General features: G+C 46.4%; 4 pseudogenes; all 4 read left to right on the top strand.

Annotated features, from left to right (window-relative positions):
- The first annotated feature begins 1,090 nt into the window (after positions 1 to 1,090).
- LOC150066363 (ATP-binding cassette sub-family D member 2 pseudogene) lies at positions 1,091 to 2,062 on the top strand (annotated as a pseudogene).
- Positions 2,063 to 8,358: 6,296 nt separating this feature from the next.
- LOC150066364 (ATP-binding cassette sub-family D member 2 pseudogene) lies at positions 8,359 to 9,498 on the top strand (annotated as a pseudogene).
- Positions 9,499 to 15,674: 6,176 nt separating this feature from the next.
- Positions 15,675 to 16,814, top strand: LOC150066365 (ATP-binding cassette sub-family D member 2 pseudogene; annotated as a pseudogene).
- A 6,180-nt stretch (positions 16,815 to 22,994) lies between these two features.
- Positions 22,995 to 24,133, top strand: LOC150066366 (ATP-binding cassette sub-family D member 2 pseudogene; annotated as a pseudogene).
- The last annotated feature ends 1,178 nt before the right edge of the window (positions 24,134 to 25,311 follow it).

Raw genomic sequence — 25,311 nt, forward strand, 5'->3', positions numbered from 1 at the left:
GTTCGATTCCTCGGTACCACATACATAGAAAAAAAAAGCCAGAAGTGGTGCTGAGGCTCAAATGGTAGAGCTGTAGCCTTGAAAAAGACCAAGGACAGTGCTCAGGCCCTGAGCTCAAGCCCAGGACTGGCAAAAAGCAAAAAGAAAAAAGAAGGTAACTGTACAGCAAAGACTTTTCTTTCTTCTTCTTTTTTTTTTGGCCAGGCTTGAGCTCAGGACTGAGCACTGTCCTTGATCTTTCTCCAGGCTAGAGCTCTACTACTTGAGCGTCAGCACCACTTCCAGCTTTTTGTTTTCTATGTATGTGGTACCGAGGAATCGAACCCAGGTCTTCCTGGATGGTAGGCAAGTACTCTGCCACTAGGCCAAACTCCTGGCCCCGCTTCTTAGTTGTTTTCTCAACCCTGAAGACTTCCCCCTGTTTATTTGCAGGGAACTTCCTCAGTTACTACTGGTTTCCTGGGGATCCAAGAATCCACGTGAACCCACAGCCACCACCGCATAAGAGAGCACGCACTGCAAAGCCTTTTTTCTCCTGGATGCCATCTCTTCTCCCATGCCCCTCCCCACTTGCCCCTTTCTTCTTGGGCTCTCCTCGCGTGGGTTTTTACATTGTATCTTCTGTCAGTCCTCTCCCTGCTGTCCTCCACCCACCCCCACCCCCAGCTCCGTGCAGCTCAGGTCAATCTTTTCAGCTCAAAGGGGGTCGGGATGCCTAGAGAAGGGATGGAAGGGCTGTCCCGGCTGAAACTTCAGCGGGTTTCAAAGTGACTTTGGGCAAGGATTCTGAGCGCCTACCGCGCCGTCAGCCAATCAGGAGCCGGGGGCGGAGCTTGGGGGCGGGGCCTGGGCCGCGGGCCGCCGGGGCCTGGAGGGATCTTCCCGGCAGGGGTGGCGGGGTTTGCCTGGCTCCCTCACTCCGCACTGGCAGCTGAGCGATGGGGGGACCAGGCTCGCCTGGGAGGAGGCCGGCGGCTCGCTGCGGGATGCTGGAGGCCGCGCTGCAGCACTGGCCGGCGCTCCTGCGGAGCGGGGCGGCTTGAGAGGAACGCCTTTGTGGCTCGGGCTGCAGGCAGGGTCGCTGGGGACGATGATCCTGCTGCTGCACGCCGCGGCGCCCGGCCGGGCCAGGTGGACCCGCTCCGGGGCGGTCAAGCGGGCCGCCTGCCTGGTGGCCGCGGCGTACGCGCTGAGGACGGTCGGTCCCGTCCTTGGCCGGCGCTTGGCGCGGTCGGGCCCCGGCGGGAAGAGCCGAGCCGCCCGCGGGCCCGCGGGGGACCCGGCGAGGCTGCAGGGCGCAGGGGCGGCGGGCGGGAAGCCCGCGCCAGGGCTGAACGCCGATTTTTTCAGGCAGCTGCTGCAACTTCGCAAGATTCTCTTCCCCAGAGTCGTGACCACGGAAACCGGGTGGCTGTGCCTGCACTCGGTGGCTCTGGTGTCCAGGACCTTCCTGTCCATCTACGTGGCCGGTCTGGACGGGAAGATCGTCAAGAGCATCGTGGAGAAGCAGCCCCGGGCTTTCATCCTCAAACTGATCAAGTGGCTCCCGATCGCCATTCCAGCCACCTTCGTCCACAGCGCCATCCGGTACCTGGAGTGCAAACTGGCCTTGGCCTTCCGGACGCGTCTGGTAGACCACACGTATAAGGCCTACTTCGCCAATCAGACCTATTACAAGGTGATCGACATGGACCGGATTCTCACCAATCCCGACCAGTCGCTCACCGAGGACATCATGATGTTCTCCCAGTCCGTGGCTCACTTGTATTCCAATCTGACCAAGCCCATTCTGGACGTCATCCTCACCTCCTACACCCTCATCCGGACCGCGGTGTCCCGGGGAGCCAGCCCCATGGAACCCACCCTCCTATCGGGACTCGTGGTCTATGCCACGGCTAAAGTGTTGAAAACCTGCTCTCCCAAATTTGGCAAGTTGGTGGCCAAAGAGGCTCACAGGAAAGGCTATCTGCGCTATGTGCACTCTAGAATTATAGCCAATGTGGAAGAAATTGCTTTCTACAGAGGCCATAAGGTAAGGTGGAATGGAAGGTGATGGGTGAAACGGGAGACGTTTCAAGCAGCTTCTGCAGCAGTAAATGCCATCTGTTGTATTGGGTTTTTCACCACCGGTGGTGGTTGATGTTATTCCATCCCCTCAAATGACATTGTTCAACTTTTATCTAATGTATGTGGAATAGAATGACTCCATTTGTTCACCTTTTACGTATTCTTGTCCTTCCCTAATCTCTCCCCCCCCAAAAAAAAACCCTAAAAAAAAACGCAAACCAAGCAACCAACCCATGCTTCAGCTTCCTGGTATTCATTTTGTTAAGCAGTTAAGCTGCTCAGAGGAGTGACACCATTCGACTCTTCTTAGCTTAACATCCTTTGGTCAACTTGTTTGTGTAGATACGCATACAGCCCTGTCTTGTCTGCGTTTTCATATATGTTTGTATTTTCTACATAGAGATAAGACATGGGCCCTTTGTCTTTCTGGTGTACTTCAGATAGACCTCCTTCCTTAGAACTTTAGATCCCTTTGATATTTAAATTTCTAGTAAAGCTGAAGACCTTGTGGTCCTTTTGAAATCACAGCTGTTAAAGAATTATAAACGGCCAACTTTTCTCGTTTCACTAGAATAGTTTCAATAGAAGGTCTACATCGTTTCAGTTATGCAGACAGAAGCAAAAATGGTCTCCAAAGCATTGTCTCTAAACTTTAAGTACTAACTTGGTAAGTGGTTCTAGTGTGTGTGAAAGAAATTGGTAGGTGAAAACTAAGAGGAAATACGTACTTGGAAACTCCTTTGCGTGGATGGCAAACGTAGCTTGGTATTATGCTTGGTTGGTGTTGCTCCTTCAACGTTCAAGAGAAGGGTTCCATGCTTTCACGTGGGAGTTTTGACAATTCTGGGGTCTGCTCAATGATGGAGCCCCCAAATCCTAGGAAATGTGTGTGTGGGGGGGGTATAGAATGACATTTCCATTACTCTTAGTTCTTGCTCAGCACCAAATTCTGACACAAACAAAAAGAGGAAGTGAAATGAAATAACTCCTTGGGTTTTCTCGATGCATCAAAGGACTTAAACATGAGACGGTTGCTACTGATATAACATGACATTCTGATTTATGATAAACTATATTTTGTAGTCATGAATATGCTACAAAATGATTATAAAATTATAGTACATACATAAACCAAGTAACATGGTAATGTATCATCATCCATTACTATGTGTATGATAATTGTACATAATTATAGAACCCAATGTGTTTGTTTATACCAGCATCATCACAAACTCCCATGAGTACTATGACAATACAATGGTAATATTGTCAGTAGACAAATGCAATTTTCAGACCTATTATAATCTTACAGTGCCATAGTCATACTCTGTGGTCATTACTGACTGATAAATTATGTAGCACATGACTGCATTTCTGACACAGAATGCACTTCCTGACCCTTTCAACACTTAACAGGAAATTAGCCTTTGGCACACAGTGGCTGTTATTTTGTCACGGCAGGAGAAATGCACCTGTATATCAGCCTTTTTTCCTTTCAACACATCGTTCCATCATATTGAATCCTTCCTTGGCCTCATCTGAAGTCTTATGCATAGTTGCAGATTTCAGGAACAGCCCTGATCCTTGGCAACAGGAAAGAGTAAAATGTAGGGGTGGCATTGAAATGATACTAGGTAGGTCAGTACCCAAAAGTCTCAACATCAATTCAGATGTAACATTGACTCTCCAGTTCTAATACCTGACCTTCAACCTTCCTTGTACCTTAATTCTGACAGCTGAATTTTTTTTTCTAATCTTGATCACTTTCCCCATAATTGGTTCTTCCTTTTCAGAAGTCTCTTCCCCCAAGGAATTCAAACTAGTTTGAATTAAACCATCCCAGCCTCATTATAAGTCAGTGAAGTGACCTACTTCCTATAGCTGACTGCTGTCCTGTTCACAGCTCTAGCCCTTTGTCTAGGTTTCTTATGCCCCTGCTCCTCCTCGCTATGGCTGCCTCTGGTTGTTTGTCAGTAATGGGAGTCACTTATGGCAACTGCCAGCTCTGGCCTGACCTAGGTATCCTTCTGTGTGCGATGTTCCACTTCACTGAACACCCCACCATCACCCCTCAATTAGATTTACCTTGACTCCCATCTGTCCTGTTACAGTTAACCCTTTTGTGAGTCCCTGTCAGGAATCACAGAATAGATGATTACACTTTACAAGTGTAAGGTTAGTCTAATTTTGCATACACTGAATGCATGATCTGAAAAATCAAAGGTTTTTTTTTAAAATTGTTTTATTTTTAATTTTTACTGTAACCACTAGGACCCCAGATCTCCATATAAAGATTTGGAAATCTTTGATTAAGATAGTGGAGTGTGCTTCTAATATGCCAGCTATCCAAGAGACTTGCATGAATCCATCACCCGTGTTTTAGCAAATCTAATTAATTGAATGCAAATGAAAAGATCCTTGGATATAATGTGATCACATAGCAAAGATAGAGGGTTTTTATGTTTAATGTTTTTGTTTTATTTATTTAAGTTTAAGAATATTGATATTCAGCTGGTGCTAGTGGCTCCTTCCTATGATTATAGCTACTCAGTAGGCTGAGATGTGAGGATTCTGGGTTCAATATCAGCCTGGACAAAAAATTCCATGAGACTTTTATCTCGGATTAATCAGGGAAAAAGCTGGAAATGGCACTGTGACTCAAGTAATAGAGTGTTAACCTAGAGCAAAAGGAACTCAGGGACAGTACCCAGTGCTACAGGACTGATCCACCCTCCTCCGTTCCCCCACCTAAAATGAACTCCTATTCAAACCAGGCTCAGTAGCTCACTCCTATAATCCTAGCTACTCAGGGGGCTGAGAATTCAGGATCAAAGTTCAAAGCCATCCTGGGCAGGAAGTTGAAGGAGATTTCTACCTCCAATTAACCAGCAAAATGCTGGAAACAGAAGAGTGGCTCATGGGTGAATGACCATCTTGAGTGAAAAAGCTAAGGTAGAGTTCCCTCAGTTCAAGCCCAATATTGGCACTATATCTACCTATCTGTCGATCTATTTCTCTAGCTACCTATCTACAGATATAAATATATGTTTATATGGACATATAGAGCCTATATAGAACTATAGATACATATCTATATTCTCTATATGGATACCTATCTCTCTCTATAATCTATATTAATATTTATAGAAGTGAGAATAGTTTTTTTAGTCATGACTAAGTGAATCATTAAGATCATCCAACATTAAGCCATGTTCTAGGGCTGGGATGTAGCTCAGTGGCAAATTGCTTGCCTAGTAAGTGCAATATCCTGGGTTCTGTCAACTCTTCCCTCCCATCAGTAATCACTTGTTATTGTCAGTCATCTGACTGCTAGTCAGCAAAGGACCTCAGGCTCTGAGGTCACATCCCCATACACTCTTGCTTGTAATCGCTCTCCATCATCAGTCAGGCCGCGTGCAATACTACCTGCCATGCTCTGTACATCAATATCTAGTGGTTTGCTTCTCCTCATAAACTCCCTTTTACCTGAACTGCATTCTTTACGCAACCCTTATAGGTTTGATTCTCAGTACCAAAAATGAAAAGACAAAACAAAAACAAACTGGGTGATGGTGGCTCACACCTGTAATCCTAACTACTTAGGTGGCTGAAATCTGATGATTGATATTCAAAGACAGCCCAGGCAGCAAAGTCCATGAGACTCTTATCTCCAATAAACAACTCAGAAAAGGCAGGAAGTGGTACTGTGGCTCAATGGTAGAGCCTAGCCTTGAGCACAGATTGGCTCAGGGACAGTGCTTAGGCCCTGAGTTCAAGCCCCAGAACTGGCAAAAAAACAAAAACAAAAACAAAAATAAAACAGTAACAAAATACATGTTTTTGGAAGTGGCACTGTGGCTCAAGTGGCAGAGAGCTAGTCTTGAGCTGAAGGACTGAGCGACAGTGCCCAAACCCAAAGTTCAAGTCCCACAATCCCCCCCAAAAATTACATGTTTTATATTCTAGCCAGAGGCTCGTTAATTTCTGTCAAGGGTCGGAAGTGACCCTTTATACACTATAGTCTGTTCCATCCACTTAGCTCTGCCAGTATGGCTTCTAAGATGCTGTAGACAAGACTAAGTGGTAGAGGACCTGAGTAACAAGCATAATGACCTAACTTCAAAACCCCAACAGTAAAAGAATCCTTAAGGCCAGGAGTTTGGCCTAGTGGTAGAGTGCTTGCCTGGCATGCATGAAGACCCAGGTTCAATTCCTTGGTACCACATACATAGAAAAAAAACAGAAGTGGTCCTGTGGCTCAAGTAGTAGAGCTCTATCCTTGAGAAAGCCAAGGACAGTGCTCAGGCCCTGAGTTCAAGCCCAGGACTGGCAAAAAAAAAAAAAAGAATTCTTAGAGTGTGCCTGGGGCTGGAATGTAGCTTGGGGGGTAGAATGCTTGCCTAGCAGGAGCAAATCTATGGATTTCATCACATGGTATCATTTTCTGTGGACTAGAACTTTGTATGTATGTTGTAGGGGGAAGTAAAGACAGAAAAATATTTTTTTAGATTCAAAATAAATAGACTTACCTAAAAATTGCACTTCACCTGCTGTTAAATGTGAAAAACATGCTTAACTCTTGTGTAGTTGAAGTCTCCTATTAGGGAGATGACTTTAAAAAAAATAAACATGTTTTTTTCAAATAGCTGAAACAAAAAAAATAGGAAGGAGCTATTCGATTATTTCTAATTTTAAACAACACAGAGAAAACAAACTTGCAGGAGACACTGGAGTTCTTGAAATGAATCCAGTTGGTGTTCCAGATGGTTACATTTTTAATATAGTGCCGCATGCCGCTCAGAGTAAAAATACAAAGGACGTCAAACTTCAGTCTCCTTTAGTAGAACCTCCCCCCCTAAACAAATACAAGTGCTTACCATCTCTATCCCCTGCTGAAAATAACAGGTAGGAACCTTGAAGCTGGGTATGGTAGCTCAGAAGTGATGGGACAAAGAGTGAACAAATGCAGCAGTGTTACTCACTAGACAGTATGATGAAAATGAACTATACAACTTGTGAGGGAGGAGGGGCGGGGGAAACTAACAGAAAATGAGGGAAGAGGTGATGCATTACCTGACTTAGGTAACTGTAACCTTTCTACACACCATCGTCACAATAACCATACAAATACAAAGATCATGCTTATTTTAAAGAGGTTTTGTTTTTTTTTTAATTTGAAGACAAGCAAATGCAGGCATGCAGAGGTAAAAGTGGGGTGGGGTGGGTCGGGAATTTGGCCTAGTGGTAGAGTGCTTGCCTAGCATGCACGAAGACCCGGGTTCGATTCCTCGGTACCACATACATAGAAAAAAAAAGCCAGAAGTGGTGCTGAGGCTCAAATGGTAGAGCTGTAGCCTTGAAAAAGACCAAGGACAGTGCTCAGGCCCTGAGCTCAAGCCCAGGACTGGCAAAAAGCAAAAAGAAAAAAGAAGGTAACTGTACAGCAAAGACTCTTCTGAGTTCTTTTTTTTTTGGCCAGGCTTGAGCTCAGGACTGAGCACTGTCCTTGATCTTTCTCCAGGCTAGAGCTCTACTACTTGAGCCTCAGCACCACTTCCAGCTTTTTGTTTTCTATGTATGTGGTACCGAGGAATCGAACCCAGGTCTTCCTGCATGGTAGGCAAGTACTCTGCCACTAGGCCAAACTCCTGGCCCCCCTTCTTAGCTGTTTTCTCAACCCCGAAGACTTCCCCCTGTTTATTTGCAGGGAACTTCCTCAGTTACTACTGGTTTCCTGGGGATCCGGGAATCCACGTGAACCCACAGCCACCACCGCATAAGAGAGCATGCACTGCAAAGCCTTTTTTCTCCTGGATGCCATCTCTTCTCCCATGCCCCTCCGCACTTGCCCCTTTCTTCTTGGGCTCTCCTCGCGTGGGTTTTTACATTGTATCTTCTGTCAGTCCTCTCCCTGCTGTCCTCCACCCACCCCCACCCCCAGCTCCGTGCAGCTCAGGTCAATCTTTTCTGCTCAAAGGGGGTCGGGGATGCCTAGAGAAGGGATGGAAGGGCTGTCCAGGCTGAAACTTCAGCGGGTTTCCAAGTGACTTTGGGCAAGGATTCTGAGCGCCTACCGCGCCGTCAGCCAATCAGGAGCCGGGGGCGGAGCTTGGGGGCGGGGCCTGGGCCGCGGGCCGCCAGGGCCTGGAGGGATCTTCCGGCAGGGGCGGCGGGGTTTGCCTGGCTCCCTCACTCCGCGCCGGCAGCTGAGCGAAGGGGGGACCAGGCTCGCCTGGGAGGAGGCCGCGCTGCAGCACTGGCCGGCGCTCCTGCGGAGCGGGGCGGCTTGAGAGGAACGCCTTTGTGGCTCGGGCTGCAGGCAGGGTCGCCGGGGACGATGATCCTGCTGCTGCACGCCGCGGCGCCCGGCCGGGCCAGGTGGACCCGCTCCGGGGCGGTCAAGCGGGCCGCCTGCCTGGTGGCCGCGGCGTACGCGCTGAGGACGGTCGGTCCCGTCCTTGGCCGGCGCTTGGCGCGGTCGGGCCCCGGCGGGAAGAGCCGAGCCGCCCGCGGGCCCGCGGGGGACCCGGCGAGGCTGCAGGGCGCAGGGGCGGCGGGCGGGAAGCCCGCGCCAGGGCTGAACGCCGATTTTTTCAGGCAGCTGCTGCAACTTCGCAAGATTCTCTTCCCCAGAGTCGTGACCACGGAAACCGGGTGGTTGTGCCTGCACTAGGTGGCTCTGGTCTCCAGGACCTTCCTGTCCGTCTACGTGGCCGGTCTGGACGGGAAGATCGTCAAGAGCATCGTGGAGAAGCAGCTCCGGGCTTTCATCCTCAAACTGATCAAGTGGCTCCTGATCGCCATTCCAGCCACCTTCGTCCACAGCGCCATCCGGTACCTGGAGTGCAAACTGGCCTTGGCGTTCCGGACGCGTCTGGTAGACCACGCGTATAAGGCCTACCTCGCCAATCAGACCTATTACAAGGTGATCGACATGGGCGGGAGGCTCACCAATCCCGACCAGTCGCTCACCGAGGACATCATGATGTTCTCCCAGTCCGTGGCTCACCTGTATTCCAATCTGACCAAGCCCATTCTGGACGTCATCCTCACCTCCTACACCCTCATCCGGACCGCGGTGTCCCGGGGAGCCAGCCCCATGGAACCCACCCTCCTATCGGGACTCGTGGTCTATGCCACGGCTAAAGTGTTGAAAACCTGCTCTCCCAAATTTGGCAAGTTGGTGGCCAAAGAGGCTCACAGGAAAGGCTATCTGCGCTATGTGCACTCTAGAATTATAGCCAATGTGGAAGAAATTGCTTTCTACAGAGGCCATAAGGTAAGGTGGAATGGAAGGTGATGGGTGAAACGGGAGACGGTTCAAGCAGCCTCTGCAGCAGTAAATGCCATCTGTTGTATTGGGTTTTTCACCACCGGTGGTGGTTGATGTTATTCCATACCCTCAAATGACATTGTTCAACTTTTATCTAATGTATGTCGAATAGAATGACTCCATTTGTTCACCTTTTATGTATTCTTGTCCTTCCCTAATCTCTCCCCCCCCCCCAGAAAAAAAAACCCTAAAAAAAAACGCAAACCAAGCAACCAACCCACGCTTCAGCTTCCTGGTATTCATTTTGTTAAGCAGTTAAGCTGCTCAGAGGAGTGACACCATTCGACTCTTCTTAGCTTAACATCCTTTGGTCAACTTGTTTGTGTAGATACGCATACAGCCCTGTCTTGTCTGCGTTTTCATATATGTTTGTATTTTCTACATAGAGATAAGACATGGGCCCTTTGTCTTTCTGGTGTACTTCAGATAGACCTCCTTCCTTAGAACTTTAGATCCCTTTGATATTTAAATTTCTAGTAAAGCTGAAGACCTTGTGGTCCTTTTGAAATCACAGCTGTTAAAGAATTATAAACGGCCAACTTTTCTCGTTTCACTAGAATAGTTTCAATAGAAGGTCTACATCGTTTCAGTTATGCAGACAGAAGCAAAAATGGTCTCCAAAGCATTGTCTCTAAACTTTAAGTACTAACTTGGTAAGTGGTTCTAGTGTGTGTGAAAGAAATTGGTAGGTGAAAACTAAGAGGAAATACGTACTTGGAAACTCCTTTGCGTGGATGGCAAACGTAGCTTGGTATTATGCTTGGTTGGTGTTGCTCCTTCAACGTTCAAGAGAAGGGTTCCATGCTTTCACGTGGGAGTTTTGACAATTCTGGGGTCTGCTCAATGATGGAGCCCCCAAATCCTAGGAAATGTGTGTGTGGGGGGGGTATAGAATGACATTTCCATTACTCTTAGTTCTTGCTCAGCACCAAATTCTGACACAAACAAAAAGAGGAAGTGAAATGAAATAACTCCTTGGGTTTTCTCGATGCATCAAAGGACTTAAACATGAGACGGTTGCTACTGATATAACATGACATTCTGATTTATGATAAACTATATTTTGTAGTCATGAATATGCTACAAAATGATTATAAAATTATAGTACATACATAAACCAAGTAACATGGTAATGTATCATCATCCATTACTATGTGTATGATAATTGTACATAATTATAGAACCCAATGTGTTTGTTTATACCAGCATCATCACAAACTCCCATGAGTACTATGACAATACAATGGTAATATTGTCAGTAGACAAATGCAATTTTCAGACCTATTATAATCTTACAGTGCCATAGTCATACTCTGTGGTCATTACTGACTGATAAATTATGTAGCACATGACTGCATTTCTGACACAGAATGCACTTCCTGACCCTTTCAACACTTAACAGGAAATTAGCCTTTGGCACACAGTGGCTGTTATTTTGTCACGGCAGGAGAAATGCACCTGTATATCAGCCTTTTTTCCTTTCAACACATCGTTCCATCATATTGAATCCTTCCTTGGCCTCATCTGAAGTCTTATGCATAGTTGCAGATTTCAGGAACAGCCCTGATCCTTGGCAACAGGAAAGAGTAAAATGTAGGGGTGGCATTGAAATGATACTAGGTAGGTCAGTACCCAAAAGTCTCAACATCAATTCAGATGTAACATTGACTCTCCAGTTCTAATACCTGACCTTCAACCTTCCTTGTACCTTAATTCTGACAGCTGAATTTTTTTTTCTAATCTTGATCACTTTCCCCATAATTGGTTCTTCCTTTTCAGAAGTCTCTTCCCCCAAGGAATTCAAACTAGTTTGAATTAAACCATCCCAGCCTCATTATAAGTCAGTGAAGTGACCTACTTCCTATAGCTGACTGCTGTCCTGTTCACAGCTCTAGCCCTTTGTCTAGGTTTCTTATGCCCCTGCTCCTCCTCGCTATGGCTGCCTCTGGTTGTTTGTCAGTAATGGGAGTCACTTATGGCAACTGCCAGCTCTGGCCTAACCTAGGTATCCTTCTGTGTGCGATGTTCCACTTCACTGAACACCCCACCATCACCCCTCAATTAGATTTACCTTGACTCCCATCTGTCCTGTTACAGTTAACCCTTTTGTGAGTCCCTGTCAGGAATCACAGAATAGATGATTACACTTTACAAGTGTAAGGTTAGTCTAATTTTGCATACACTGAATGCATGATCTGAAAAATCAAAGGTTTTTTTTTAAAATTGTTTTATTTTTAATTTTTACTGTAACCACTAGGACCCCAGATCTCCATATAAAGATTTGGAAATCTTTGATTAAGATAGTGGAGTGTGCTTCTAATATGCCAGCTATCCAAGAGACTTGCATGAATCCATCACCCGTGTTTTAGCAAATCTAATTAATTGAATGCAAATGAAAAGATCCTTGGATATAATGTGATCACATAGCAAAGATAGAGGGTTTTTATGTTTAATGTTTTTGTTTTATTTATTTAAGTTTAAGAATATTGATATTCAGCTGGTGCTAGTGGCTCCTTCCTATGATTATAGCTACTCAGTAGGCTGAGATGTGAGGATTCTGGGTTCAATATCAGCCTGGACAAAAAATTCCATGAGACTTTTATCTCGGATTAATCAGGGAAAAAGCTGGAAATGGCACTGTGACTCAAGTAATAGAGTGTTAACCTAGAGCAAAAGGAACTCAGGGACAGTACCCAGTGCTACAGGACTGATCCACCCTCCTCCGTTCCCCCACCTAAAATGAACTCCTATTCAAACCAGGCTCAGTAGCTCACTCCTATAATCCTAGCTACTCAGGGGGCTGAGAATTCAGGATCAAAGTTCAAAGCCATCCTGGGCAGGAAGTTGAAGGAGATTTCTACCTCCAATTAACCAGCAAAATGCTGGAAACAGAAGAGTGGCTCATGGGTGAATGACCATCTTGAGTGAAAAAGCTAAGGTAGAGTTCCCTCAGTTCAAGCCCAATATTGGCACTATATCTACCTATCTGTCGATCTATTTCTCTAGCTACCTATCTACAGATATAAATATATGTTTATATGGACATATAGAGCCTATATAGAACTATAGATACATATCTATATTCTCTATATGGATACCTATCTCTCTCTATAATCTATATTAATATTTATAGAAGTGAGAATAGTTTTTTTAGTCATGACTAAGTGAATCATTAAGATCATCCAACATTAAGCCATGTTCTAGGGCTGGGATGTAGCTCAGTGGCAAATTGCTTGCCTAGTAAGTGCAATATCCTGGGTTCTGTCAACTCTTCCCTCCCATCAGTAATCACTTGTTATTGTCAGTCATCTGACTGCTAGTCAGCAAAGGACCTCAGGCTCTGAGGTCACATCCCCATACACTCTTGCTTGTAATCGCTCTCCATCATCAGTCAGGCCGCGTGCAATACTACCTGCCATGCTCTGTACATCAATATCTAGTGGTTTGCTTCTCCTCATAAACTCCCTTTTACCTGAACTGCATTCTTTACGCAACCCTTATAGGTTTGATTCTCAGTACCAAAAATGAAAAGACAAAACAAAAACAAACTGGGTGATGGTGGCTCACACCTGTAATCCTAACTACTTAGGTGGCTGAAATCTGATGATTGATATTCAAAGACAGCCCAGGCAGCAAAGTCCATGAGACTCTTATCTCCAATAAACAACTCAGAAAAGGCAGGAAGTGGTACTGTGGCTCAATGGTAGAGCCTAGCCTTGAGCACAGATTGGCTCAGGGACAGTGCTTAGGCCCTGAGTTCAAGCCCCAGAACTGGCAAAAAAACAAAAACAAAAACAAAAATAAAACAGTAACAAAATACATGTTTTTGGAAGTGGCACTGTGGCTCAAGTGGCAGAGAGCTAGTCTTGAGCTGAAGGACTGAGCGACAGTGCCCAAACCCAAAGTTCAAGTCCCACAATCCCCCCCAAAAATTACATGTTTTATATTCTAGCCAGAGGCTCGTTAATTTCTGTCAAGGGTCGGAAGTGACCCTTTATACACTATAGTCTGTTCCATCCACTTAGCTCTGCCAGTATGGCTTCTAAGATGCTGTAGACAAGACTAAGTGGTAGAGGACCTGAGTAACAAGCATAATGACCTAACTTCAAAACCCCAACAGTAAAAGAATCCTTAAGGCCAGGAGTTTGGCCTAGTGGTAGAGTGCTTGCCTGGCATGCATGAAGACCCAGGTTCAATTCCTTGGTACCACATACATAGAAAAAAAACAGAAGTGGTCCTGTGGCTCAAGTAGTAGAGCTCTATCCTTGAGAAAGCCAAGGACAGTGCTCAGGCCCTGAGTTCAAGCCCAGGACTGGCAAAAAAAAAAAAGAATTCTTAGAGTGTGCCTGGGGCTGGAATGTAGCTTGGGGGGTAGAATGCTTGCCTAGCAGGAGCAAATCTATGGATTTCATCACATGGTATCATTTTCTGTGGACTAGAACTTTGTATGTATGTTGTAGGGGGAAGTAAAGACAGAAAAATATTTTTTTAGATTCAAAATAAATAGACTTACCTAAAAATTGCACTTCACCTGCTGTTAAATGTGAAAAACATGCTTAACTCTTGTGTAGTTGAAGTCTCCTATTAGGGAGATGACTTTAAAAAAAATAAACATGTTTTTTTCAAATAGCTGAAACAAAAAAAATAGGAAGGAGCTATTCGATTATTTCTAATTTTAAACAACACAGAGAAAACAAACTTGCAGGAGACACTGGAGTTCTTGAAATGAATCCAGTTGGTGTTCCAGATGGTTACATTTTTAATATAGTGCCGCATGCCGCTCAGAGTAAAAATACAAAGGACGTCAAACTTCAGTCTCCTTTAGTAGAACCTCCCCCCCTAAACAAATACAAGTGCTTACCATCTCTATCCCCTGCTGAAAATAACAGGTAGGAACCTTGAAGCTGGGTATGGTAGCTCAGAAGTGATGGGACAAAGAGTGAACAAATGCAGCAGTGTTACTCACTAGACAGTATGATGAAAATGAACTATACAACTTGTGAGGGAGGAGGGGCGGGGGAAACTAACAGAAAATGAGGGAAGAGGTGATGCATTACCTGACTTAGGTAACTGTAACCTTTCTACACACCATCGTCACAATAACCATACAAATACAAAGATCATGCTTATTTTAAAGAGGTTTTGTTTTTTTTTTAATTTGAAGACAAGCAAATGCAGGCATGCAGAGGTAAAAGTGGGGTGGGGTGGGTCGGGAATTTGGCCTAGTGGTAGAGTGCTTGCCTAGCATGCACGAAGACCCGGGTTCGATTCCTCGGTACCACATACATAGAAAAAAAAAGCCAGAAGTGGTGCTGAGGCTCAAATGGTAGAGCTGTAGCCTTGAAAAAGACCAAGGACAGTGCTCAGGCCCTGAGCTCAAGCCCAGGACTGGCAAAAAGCAAAAAGAAAAAAGAAGGTAACTGTACAGCAAAGACTCTTCTGAGTTCTTTTTTTTTTGGCCAGGCTTGAGCTCAGGACTGAGCACTGTCCTTGATCTTTCTCCAGGCTAGAGCTCTACTACTTGAGCCTCAGCACCACTTCCAGCTTTTTGTTTTCTATGTATGTGGTACCGAGGAATCGAACCCAGGTCTTCCTGCATGGTAGGCAAGTACTCTGCCACTAGGCCAAACTCCTGGCCCCCCTTCTTAGCTGTTTTCTCAACCCCGAAGACTTCCCCCTGTTTATTTGCAGGGAACTTCCTCAGTTACTACTGGTTTCCTGGGGATCCGGGAATCCACGTGAACCCACAGCCACCACCGCATAAGAGAGCATGCACTGCAAAGCCTTTTTTCTCCTGGATGCCATCTCTTCTCCCATGCCCCTCCGCACTTGCCCCTTTCTTCTTGGGCTCTCCTCGCGTGGGTTTTTACATTGTATCTTCTGTCAGTCCTCTCCCTGCTGTCCTCCACCCACCCCCACCCCCAGCTCCGTGCAGCTCAGGTCAATCTTTTCTGCTCAAAGGGGGTCGGGATGCCTAGAGAAGGGATGGAAGGGCTGTCCAGGCTGAAACTTCAGCGGGTTTCGAAGTGACTTTGGGCAAGGATTCTGAGCGCCTACCGCGCCGTCAGCCAATCAGGAGCCGGGGGCGGAGCTTGGGGGCGGGGCCTGGGCCGCGGGCCGCCAGGGCCTGGAGGGATCTTCCGGCAGGGGCGGCGGGGTTTGCCTGGCTCCCTCACTCCGCGCCGGCAGCTGAGCGAAGGGGGGACCAGGCTCGCCTGGGAGGAGGCCGCGCTGCAGCACTGGCCGGCGCTCCTGCGGAGCGGGGCGGCTTGAGAGGAACGCCTTTGTGGCTCGGGCTGCAGGCAGGGTCGCCGGGGACGATGATCCTGCTGCTGCACGCCGCGGCGCCCGGCCGGGCCAGGTGGACCCGCTCCGGGGCGGTCAAGCGGGCCGCCTGCCTGGTGGCCGCGGCGTACGCGCTGAGGACGGTCGGTCCCGTCCTTGGCCGGCGCTTGGCGCGGTCGGGCCCCGGCGGGAAGAGCCGAGCCGCCCGCGGGCCCGCGGGGGACCCGGCGAGGCTGCAGGGCGCAGGGGCGGCGGGCGGGAAGCCCGCGCCAGGGCTGAACGCCGATTTTTTCAGGCAGCTGCTGCAACTTCGCAAGATTCTCTTCCCCAGAGTCGTGACCACGGAAACCGGGTGGTTGTGCCTGCACTAGGTGGCTCTGGTCTCCAGGACCTTCCTGTCCGTCTACGTGGCCGGTCTGGACGGGAAGATCGTCAAGAGCATCGTGGAGAAGCAGCCCCGGGCTTTCATCCTCAAACTGATCAAGTGGCTCCTGATCGCCATTCCAGCCACCTTCGTCCACAGCGCCATCCGGTACCTGGAGTGCAAACTGGCCTTGGCGTTCCGGACGCGTCTGGTAGACCACGCGTATAAGGCCTACCTCGCCAATCAGACCTATTACAAGGTGATCGACATGGGCGGGAGGCTCACCAATCCCGACCAGTCGCTCACCGAGGACATCATGATGTTCTCCCAGTCCGTGGCTCACCTGTATTCCAATCTGACCAAGCCCATTCTGGACGTCATCCTCACCTCCTACACCCTCATCCGGACCGCGGTGTCCCGGGGAGCCAGCCCCATGGAACCCACCCTCCTATCGGGACTCGTGGTCTATGCCACGGCTAAAGTGTTGAAAACCTGCTCTCCCAAATTTGGCAAGTTGGTGGCCAAAGAGGCTCACAGGAAAGGCTATCTGCGCTATGTGCACTCTAGAATTATAGCCAATGTGGAAGAAATTGCTTTCTACAGAGGCCATAAGGTAAGGTGGAATGGAAGGTGATGGGTGAAACGGGAGACGGTTCAAGCAGCCTCTGCAGCAGTAAATGCCATCTGTTGTATTGGGTTTTTCACCACCGGTGGTGGTTGATGTTATTCCATACCCTCAAATGACATTGTTCAACTTTTATCTAATGTATGTCGAATAGAATGACTCCATTTGTTCACCTTTTATGTATTCTTGTCCTTCCCTAATCTCTCCCCCCCCCCCAGAAAAAAAAACCCTAAAAAAAAACGCAAACCAAGCAACCAACCCACGCTTCAGCTTCCTGGTATTCATTTTGTTAAGCAGTTAAGCTGCTCAGAGGAGTGACACCATTCGACTCTTCTTAGCTTAACATCCTTTGGTCAACTTGTTTGTGTAGATACGCATACAGCCCTGTCTTGTCTGCGTTTTCATATATGTTTGTATTTTCTACATAGAGATAAGACATGGGCCCTTTGTCTTTCTGGTGTACTTCAGATAGACCTCCTTCCTTAGAACTTTAGATCCCTTTGATATTTAAATTTCTAGTAAAGCTGAAGACCTTGTGGTCCTTTTGAAATCACAGCTGTTAAAGAATTATAAACGGCCAACTTTTCTCGTTTCACTAGAATAGTTTCAATAGAAGGTCTACATCGTTTCAGTTATGCAGACAGAAGCAAAAATGGTCTCCAAAGCATTGTCTCTAAACTTTAAGTACTAACTTGGTAAGTGGTTCTAGTGTGTGTGAAAGAAATTGGTAGGTGAAAACTAAGAGGAAATACGTACTTGGAAACTCCTTTGCGTGGATGGCAAACGTAGCTTGGTATTATGCTTGGTTGGTGTTGCTCCTTCAACGTTCAAGAGAAGGGTTCCATGCTTTCACGTGGGAGTTTTGACAATTCTGGGGTCTGCTCAATGATGGAGCCCCCAAGTCCTAGGAAATGTGTGTGTGTGGGGGGGGGTATAGAATGACATTTCCATTACTCTTAGTTCTTGCTCAGCACCAAATTCTGACACAAACAAAAAGAGGAAGTGAAATGAAATAACTCCTTGGGTTTTCTCGATGCATCAAAGGACTTAAACATGAGACGGTTGCTACTGATATAACATGACATTCTGATTTATGATAAACTATATTTTGTAGTCATGAATATGCTACAAAATGATTATAAAATTATAGTACATACATAAACCAAGTAACATGGTAATGTATCATCATCCATTACTATGTGTATGATAATTGTACATAATTATAGAACCCAATGTGTTTGTTTATACCAGCATCATCACAAACTCAGGAGTACTATGACAATACAATGGTAATATTGTCAGTAGACAAATGCAATTTTCAGACCTATTATAATCTTACAGTGCCATAGTCATACTCTGTGGTCATTACTGACTGATAAATTATGTAGCACATGACTGCATTTCTGACACAGAATGCACTTCCTGACCCTTTCAACACTTAACAGGAAATTAGCCTTTGGCACACAGTGGCTGTTATTTTGTCACGGCAGGAGAAATGCACCTGTATATCAGCCTTTTTTCCTTTCAACACATCGTTCCATCATATTGAATCCTTCCTTGGCCTCATCTGAAGTCTTATGCATAGTTGCAGATTTCAGGAACAGCCCTGATCCTTGGCAACAGGAAAGAGTAAAATGTAGGGGTGGCATTGAAATGATACTAGGTAGGTCAGTACCCAAAAGTCTCAACATCAATTCAGATGTAACATTGACTCTCCAGTTCTAATACCTGACCTTCAACCTTCCTTGTACCTTAATTCTGACAGCTGAATTTTTTTTTCTAATCTTGATCACTTTCCCCATAATTGGTTCTTCCTTTTCAGAAGTCTCTTCCCCCAAGGAATTCAAACTAGTTTGAATTAAACCATCCCAGCCTCATTATAAGTCAGTGAAGTGACCTACTTCCTATAGCTGACTGCTGTCCTGTTCACAGCTCTAGCCCTTTGTCTAGGTTTCTTATGCCCCTGCTCCTCCTCGCTATGGCTGCCTCTGGTTGTTTGTCAGTAATGGGAGTCACTTATGGCAACTGCCAGCTCTGGCCTAACCTAGGTATCCTTCTGTGTGCGATGTTCCACTTCACTGAACACCCCACCATCACCCCTCAATTAGATTTACCTTGACTCCCATCTGTCCTGTTACAGTTAACCCTTTTGTGAGTCCCTGTCAGGAATCACAGAATAGATGATTACACTTTACAAGTGTAAGGTTAGTCTAATTTTGCATACACTGAATGCATGATCTGAAAAATCAAAGGTTTTTTTTTTAAATTGTTTTATTTTTAATTTTTACTGTAACCACTAGGACCCCAGATCTCCATATAAAGATTTGGAAATCTTTGATTAAGATAGTGGAGTGTGCTTCTAATATGCCAGCTATCCAAGAGACTTGCATGAATCCATCACCCGTGTTTTAGCAAATCTAATTAATTGAATGCAAATGAAAAGATCCTTGGATATAATGTGATCACATAGCAAAGATAGAGGGTTTTTATGTTTAATGTTTTTGTTTTATTTATTTAAGTTTAAGAATATTGATATTCAGCTGGTGCTAGTGGCTCCTTCCTATGATTATAGCTACTCAGTAGGCTGAGATGTGAGGATTCTGGGTTCAATATCAGCCTGGACAAAAAATTCCATGAGACTTTTATCTCGGATTAATCAGGGAAAAAGCTGGAAATGGCACTGTGACTCAAGTAATAGAGTGTTAACCTAGAGCAAAAGGAACTCAGGGACAGTACCCAGTGCTACAGGACTGATCCACCCTCCTCCGTTCCCCCACCTAAAATGAACTCCTATTCAAACCAGGCTCAGTAGCTCACTCCTATAATCCTAGCTACTCAGGGGGCTGAGAATTCAGGATCAAAGTTCAAAGCCATCCTGGGCAGGAAGTTGAAGGAGATTTCTACCTCCAATTAACCAGCAAAATGCTGGAAACAGAAGAGTGGCTCATGGGTGAATGACCATCTTGAGTGAAAAAGCTAAGGTAGAGTTCCCTCAGTTCAAGCCCAATATTGGCACTATATCTACCTATCTGTCGATCTATTTCTCTAGCTACCTATCTACAGATATAAATATATGTTTATATGGACATATAGAGCCTATATAGAACTATAGATACATATCTATATTCTCTATATGGATACCTATCTCTCTCTATAATCTATATTAATATTTATAGAAGTGAGAATAGTTTGTTTAGTCATGACTAAGTGAATCATTAAGATCATCCAACATTAAGCCATGTTCTAGGGCTGGGATGTAGCTCAGTGGCAAATTGCTTGCCTAGTAAGTGCAATATCCTGGGTTCTGTCAACTCTTCCCTCCCATCAGTAATCACTTGTTATTGTCAGTCATCTGACTGCTAGTCAGCAAAGGACCTCAGGCTCTGAGGTCACATCCCCATACACTCTTGCTTGTAATCGCTCTCCATCATCAGTCAGGCCGCGTGCAATACTACCTGCCATGCTCTGTACATCAATATCTAGTGGTTTGCTTCTCCTCATAAACTCCCTTTTACCTGAACTGCATTCTTTACGCAACCCTTATAGGTTTGATTCTCAGTACCAAAAATGAAAAGACAAAACAAAAACAAACTGGGTGATGGTGGCTCACACCTGTAATCCTAACTACTTAGGTGGCTGAAATCTGATGATTGATATTCAAAGACAGCCCAGGCAGCAAAGTCCATGAGACTCTTATCTCCAATAAACAACTCAGAAAAGGCAGGAAGTGGTACTGTGGCTCAATGGTAGAGCCTAGCCTTGAGCACAGATTGGCTCAGGGACAGTGCTTAGGCCCTGAGTTCAAGCCCCAGAACTGGCAAAAAAACAAAAACAAAAACAAAAATAAAACAGTAACAAAATACATGTTTTTGGAAGTGGCACTGTGGCTCAAGTGGCAGAGAGCTAGTCTTGAGCTGAAGGACTGAGCGACAGTGCCCAAACCCAAAGTTCAAGTCCCACAATCCCCCCCAAAAATTACATGTTTTATATTCTAGCCAGAGGCTCGTTAATTTCTGTCAAGGGTCGGAAGTGACCCTTTATACACTATAGTCTGTTCCATCCACTTAGCTCTGCCAGTATGGCTTCTAAGATGCTGTAGACAAGACTAAGTGGTAGAGGACCTGAGTAACAAGCATAATGACCTAACTTCAAAACCCCAACAGTAAAAGAATCCTTAAGGCCAGGAGTTTGGCCTAGTGGTAGAGTGCTTGCCTGGCATGCATGAAGACCCAGGTTCAATTCCTTGGTACCACATACATAGAAAAAAAACAGAAGTGGTCCTGTGGCTCAAGTAGTAGAGCTCTATCCTTGAGAAAGCCAAGGACAGTGCTCAGGCCCTGAGTTCAAGCCCAGGACTGGCAAAAAAAAAAAAGAATTCTTAGAGTGTGCCTGGGGCTGGAATGTAGCTTGGGGGGTAGAATGCTTGCCTAGCAGGAGCAAATCTATGGATTTCATCACATGGTATCATTTTCTGTGGACTAGAACTTTGTATGTATGTTGTAGGGGGAAGTAAAGACAGAAAAATATTTTTTTAGATTCAAAATAAATAGACTTACCTAAAAATTGCACTTCACCTGCTGTTAAATGTGAAAAACATGCTTAACTCTTGTGTAGTTGAAGTCTCCTATTAGGGAGATGACTTTAAAAAAAATAAACATGTTTTTTTCAAATAGCTGAAACAAAAAAAAATAGGAAGGAGCTATTCGATTATTTCTAATTTTAAACAACACAGAGAAAACAAACTTGCAGGAGACACTGGAGTTCTTGAAATGAATCCAGTTGGTGTTCCAGATGGTTACATTTTTAATATAGTGCCGCATGCCGCTCAGAGTAAAAATACAAAGGACGTCAAACTTCAGTCTCCTTTAGTAGAACCTCCCCCCCTAAACAAATACAAGTGCTTACCATCTCTATCCCCTGCTGAAAATAACAGGTAGGAACCTTGAAGCTGGGTATGGTAGCTCAGAAGTGATGGGACAAAGAGTGAACAAATGCAGCAGTGTTACTCACTAGACAGTATGATGAAAATGAACTATACAACTTGTGAGGGAGGAGGGGCGGGGGAAACTAACAGAAAATGAGGGAAGAGGTGATGCATTACCTGACTTAGGTAACTGTAACCTTTCTACACACCATCGTCACAATAACCATACAAATACAAAGATCATGCTTATTTTAAAGAGGTTTTGTTTTTTTTTTTAATTTGAAGACAAGCAAATGCAGGCATGCAGAGGTAAAAGTGGGGTGGGGTGGGTCGGGAATTTGGCCTAGTGGTAGAGTGCTTGCCTAGCATGCACGAAGACCCGGGTTCGATTCCTCGGTACCACATACATAGAAAAAAAAAGCCAGAAGTGGTGCTGAGGCTCAAATGGTAGAGCTGTAGCCTTGAAAAAGACCAAGGACAGTGCTCAGGCCCTGAGCTCAAGCCCAGGACTGGCAAAAAGCAAAAAGAAAAAAGAAGGTAACTGTACAGCAAAGACTCTTCTGAGTTCTTTTTTTTTTGGCCAGGCTTGAGCTCAGGACTGAGCACTGTCCTTGATCTTTCTCCAGGCTAGAGCTCTACTACTTGAGCCTCAGCACCACTTCCAGCTTTTTGTTTTCTATGTATGTGGTACCGAGGAATCGAACCCAGGTCTTCCTGCATGGTAGGCAAGTACTCTGCCACTAGGCCAAACTCCTGGCCCCCCTTCTTAGCTGTTTTCTCAACCCCGAAGACTTCCCCCTGTTTATTTGCAGGGAACTTCCTCAGTTACTACTGGTTTCCTGGGGATCCGGGAATCCACGTGAACCCACAGCCACCACCGCATAAGAGAGCATGCACTGCAAAGCCTTTTTTCTCCTGGATGCCATCTCTTCTCCCATGCCCCTCCGCACTTGCCCCTTTCTTCTTGGGCTCTCCTCGCGTGGGTTTTTACATTGTATCTTCTGTCAGTCCTCTCCCTGCTGTCCTCCACCCACCCCCACCCCCAGCTCCGTGCAGCTCAGGTCAATCTTTTCTGCTCAAAGGGGGTCGGGATGCCTAGAGAAGGGATGGAAGGGCTGTCCAGGCTGAAACTTCAGCGGGTTTCGAAGTGACTTTGGGCAAGGATTCTGAGCGCCTACCGCGCCGTCAGCCAATCAGGAGCCGGGGGCGGAGCTTGGGGGCGGGGCCTGGGCCGCGGGCCGCCAGGGCCTGGAGGGATCTTCCGGCAGGGGCGGCGGGGTTTGCCTGGCTCCCTCACTCCGCGCCGGCAGCTGAGCGAAGGGGGGACCAGGCTCGCCTGGGAGGAGGCCGCGCTGCAGCACTGGCCGGCGCTCCTGCGGAGCGGGGCGGCTTGAGAGGAACGCCTTTGTGGCTCGGGCTGCAGGCAGGGTCGCCGGGGACGATGATCCTGCTGCTGCACGCCGCGGCGCCCGGCCGGGCCAGGTGGACCCGCTCCGGGGCGGTCAAGCGGGCCGCCTGCCTGGTGGCCGCGGCGTACGCGCTGAGGACGGTCGGTCCCGTCCTTGGCCGGCGCTTGGCGCGGTCGGGCCCCGGCGGGAAGAGCCGAGCCGCCCGCGGGCCCGCGGGGGACCCGGCGAGGCTGCAGGGCGCAGGGGCGGCGGGCGGGAAGCCCGCGCCAGGGCTGAACGCCGATTTTTTCAGGCAGCTGCTGCAACTTCGCAAGATTCTCTTCCCCAGAGTCGTGACCACGGAAACCGGGTGGTTGTGCCTGCACTAGGTGGCTCTGGTCTCCAGGACCTTCCTGTCCGTCTACGTGGCCGGTCTGGACGGGAAGATCGTCAAGAGCATCGTGGAGAAGCAGCCCCGGGCTTTCATCCTCAAACTGATCAAGTGGCTCCTGATCGCCATTCCAGCCACCTTCGTCCACAGCGCCATCCGGTACCTGGAGTGCAAACTGGCCTTGGCGTTCCGGACGCGTCTGGTAGACCACGCGTATAAGGCCTACCTCGCCAATCAGACCTATTACAAGGTGATCGACATGGGCGGGAGGCTCACCAATCCCGACCAGTCGCTCACCGAGGACATCATGATGTTCTCCCAGTCCGTGGCTCACCTGTATTCCAATCTGACCAAGCCCATTCTGGACGTCATCCTCACCTCCTACACCCTCATCCGGACCGCGGTGTCCCGGGGAGCCAGCCCCATGGAACCCACCCTCCTATCGGGACTCGTGGTCTATGCCAAGGCTAAAGTGTTGAAAACCTGCTCTCCCAAATTTGGCAAGTTGGTGGCCAAAGAGGCTCACAGGAAAGGCTATCTGCGCTATGTGCACTCTAGAATTATAGCCAATGTGGAAGAAATTGCTTTCTACAGAGGCCATAAGGTAAGGTGGAATGGAAGGTGATGGGTGAAACGGGAGACGGTTCAAGCAGCCTCTGCAGCAGTAAATGCCATCTGTTGTATTGGGTTTTTCACCACCGGTGGTGGTTGATGTTATTCCATACCCTCAAATGACATTGTTCAACTTTTATCTAATGTATGTCGAATAGAATGACTCCATTTGTTCACCTTTTATGTATTCTTGTCCTTCCCTAATCTCTCCCCCCCCCCCAGAAAAAAAAACCCTAAAAAAAAACGCAAACCAAGCAACCAACCCACGCTTCAGCTTCCTGGTATTCATTTTGTTAAGCAGTTAAGCTGCTCAGAGGAGTGACACCATTCGACTCTTCTTAGCTTAACATCCTTTGGTCAACTTGTTTGTGTAGATACGCATACAGCCCTGTCTTGTCTGCGTTTTCATATATGTTTGTATTTTCTACATAGAGATAAGACATGGGCCCTTTGTCTTTCTGGTGTACTTCAGATAGACCTCCTTCCTTAGAACTTTAGATCCCTTTGATATTTAAATTTCTAGTAAAGCTGAAGACCTTGTGGTCCTTTTGAAATCACAGCTGTTAAAGAATTATAAACGGCCAACTTTTCTCGTTTCACTAGAATAGTTTCAATAGAAGGTCTACATCGTTTCAGTTATGCAGACAGAAGCAAAAATGGTCTCCAAAGCATTGTCTCTAAACTTTAAGTACTAACTTGGTAAGTGGTTCTAGTGTGTGTGAAAGAAATTGGTAGGTGAAAACTAAGAGGAAATACGTACTTGGAAACTCCTTTGCGTGGATGGCAAACGTAGCTTGGTATTATGCTTGGTTGGTGTTGCTCCTTCAACGTTCAAGAGAAGGGTTCCATGCTTTCACGTGGGAGTTTTGACAATTCTGGGGTCTGCTCAATGATGGAGCCCCCAAGTCCTAGGAAATGTGTGTGTGTGGGGGGGGTATAGAATGACATTTCCATTACTCTTAGTTCTTGCTCAGCACCAAATTCTGACACAAACAAAAAGAGGAAGTGAAATGAAATAACTCCTTGGGTTTTCTCGATGCATCAAAGGACTTAAACATGAGACGGTTGCTACTGATATAACATGACATTCTGATTTATGATAAACTATATTTTGTAGTCATGAATATGCTACAAAATGATTATAAAATTATAGTACATACATAAACCAAGTAACATGGTAATGTATCATCATCCATTACTATGTGTATGATAATTGTACATAATTATAGAACCCAATGTGTTTGTTTATACCAGCATCATCACAAACTCAGGAGTACTATGACAATACAATGGTAATATTGTCAGTAGACAAATGCAATTTT

The sequence above is a fragment of the Megascapheus bottae genome, chromosome 2 (assembly GCF_031878675.1).
Source record: "Megascapheus bottae isolate mThoBot1 chromosome 2, mThoBot2.hap1, whole genome shotgun sequence".
Taxonomy (NCBI): Eukaryota; Metazoa; Chordata; class Mammalia; order Rodentia; family Geomyidae; genus Megascapheus; species Megascapheus bottae.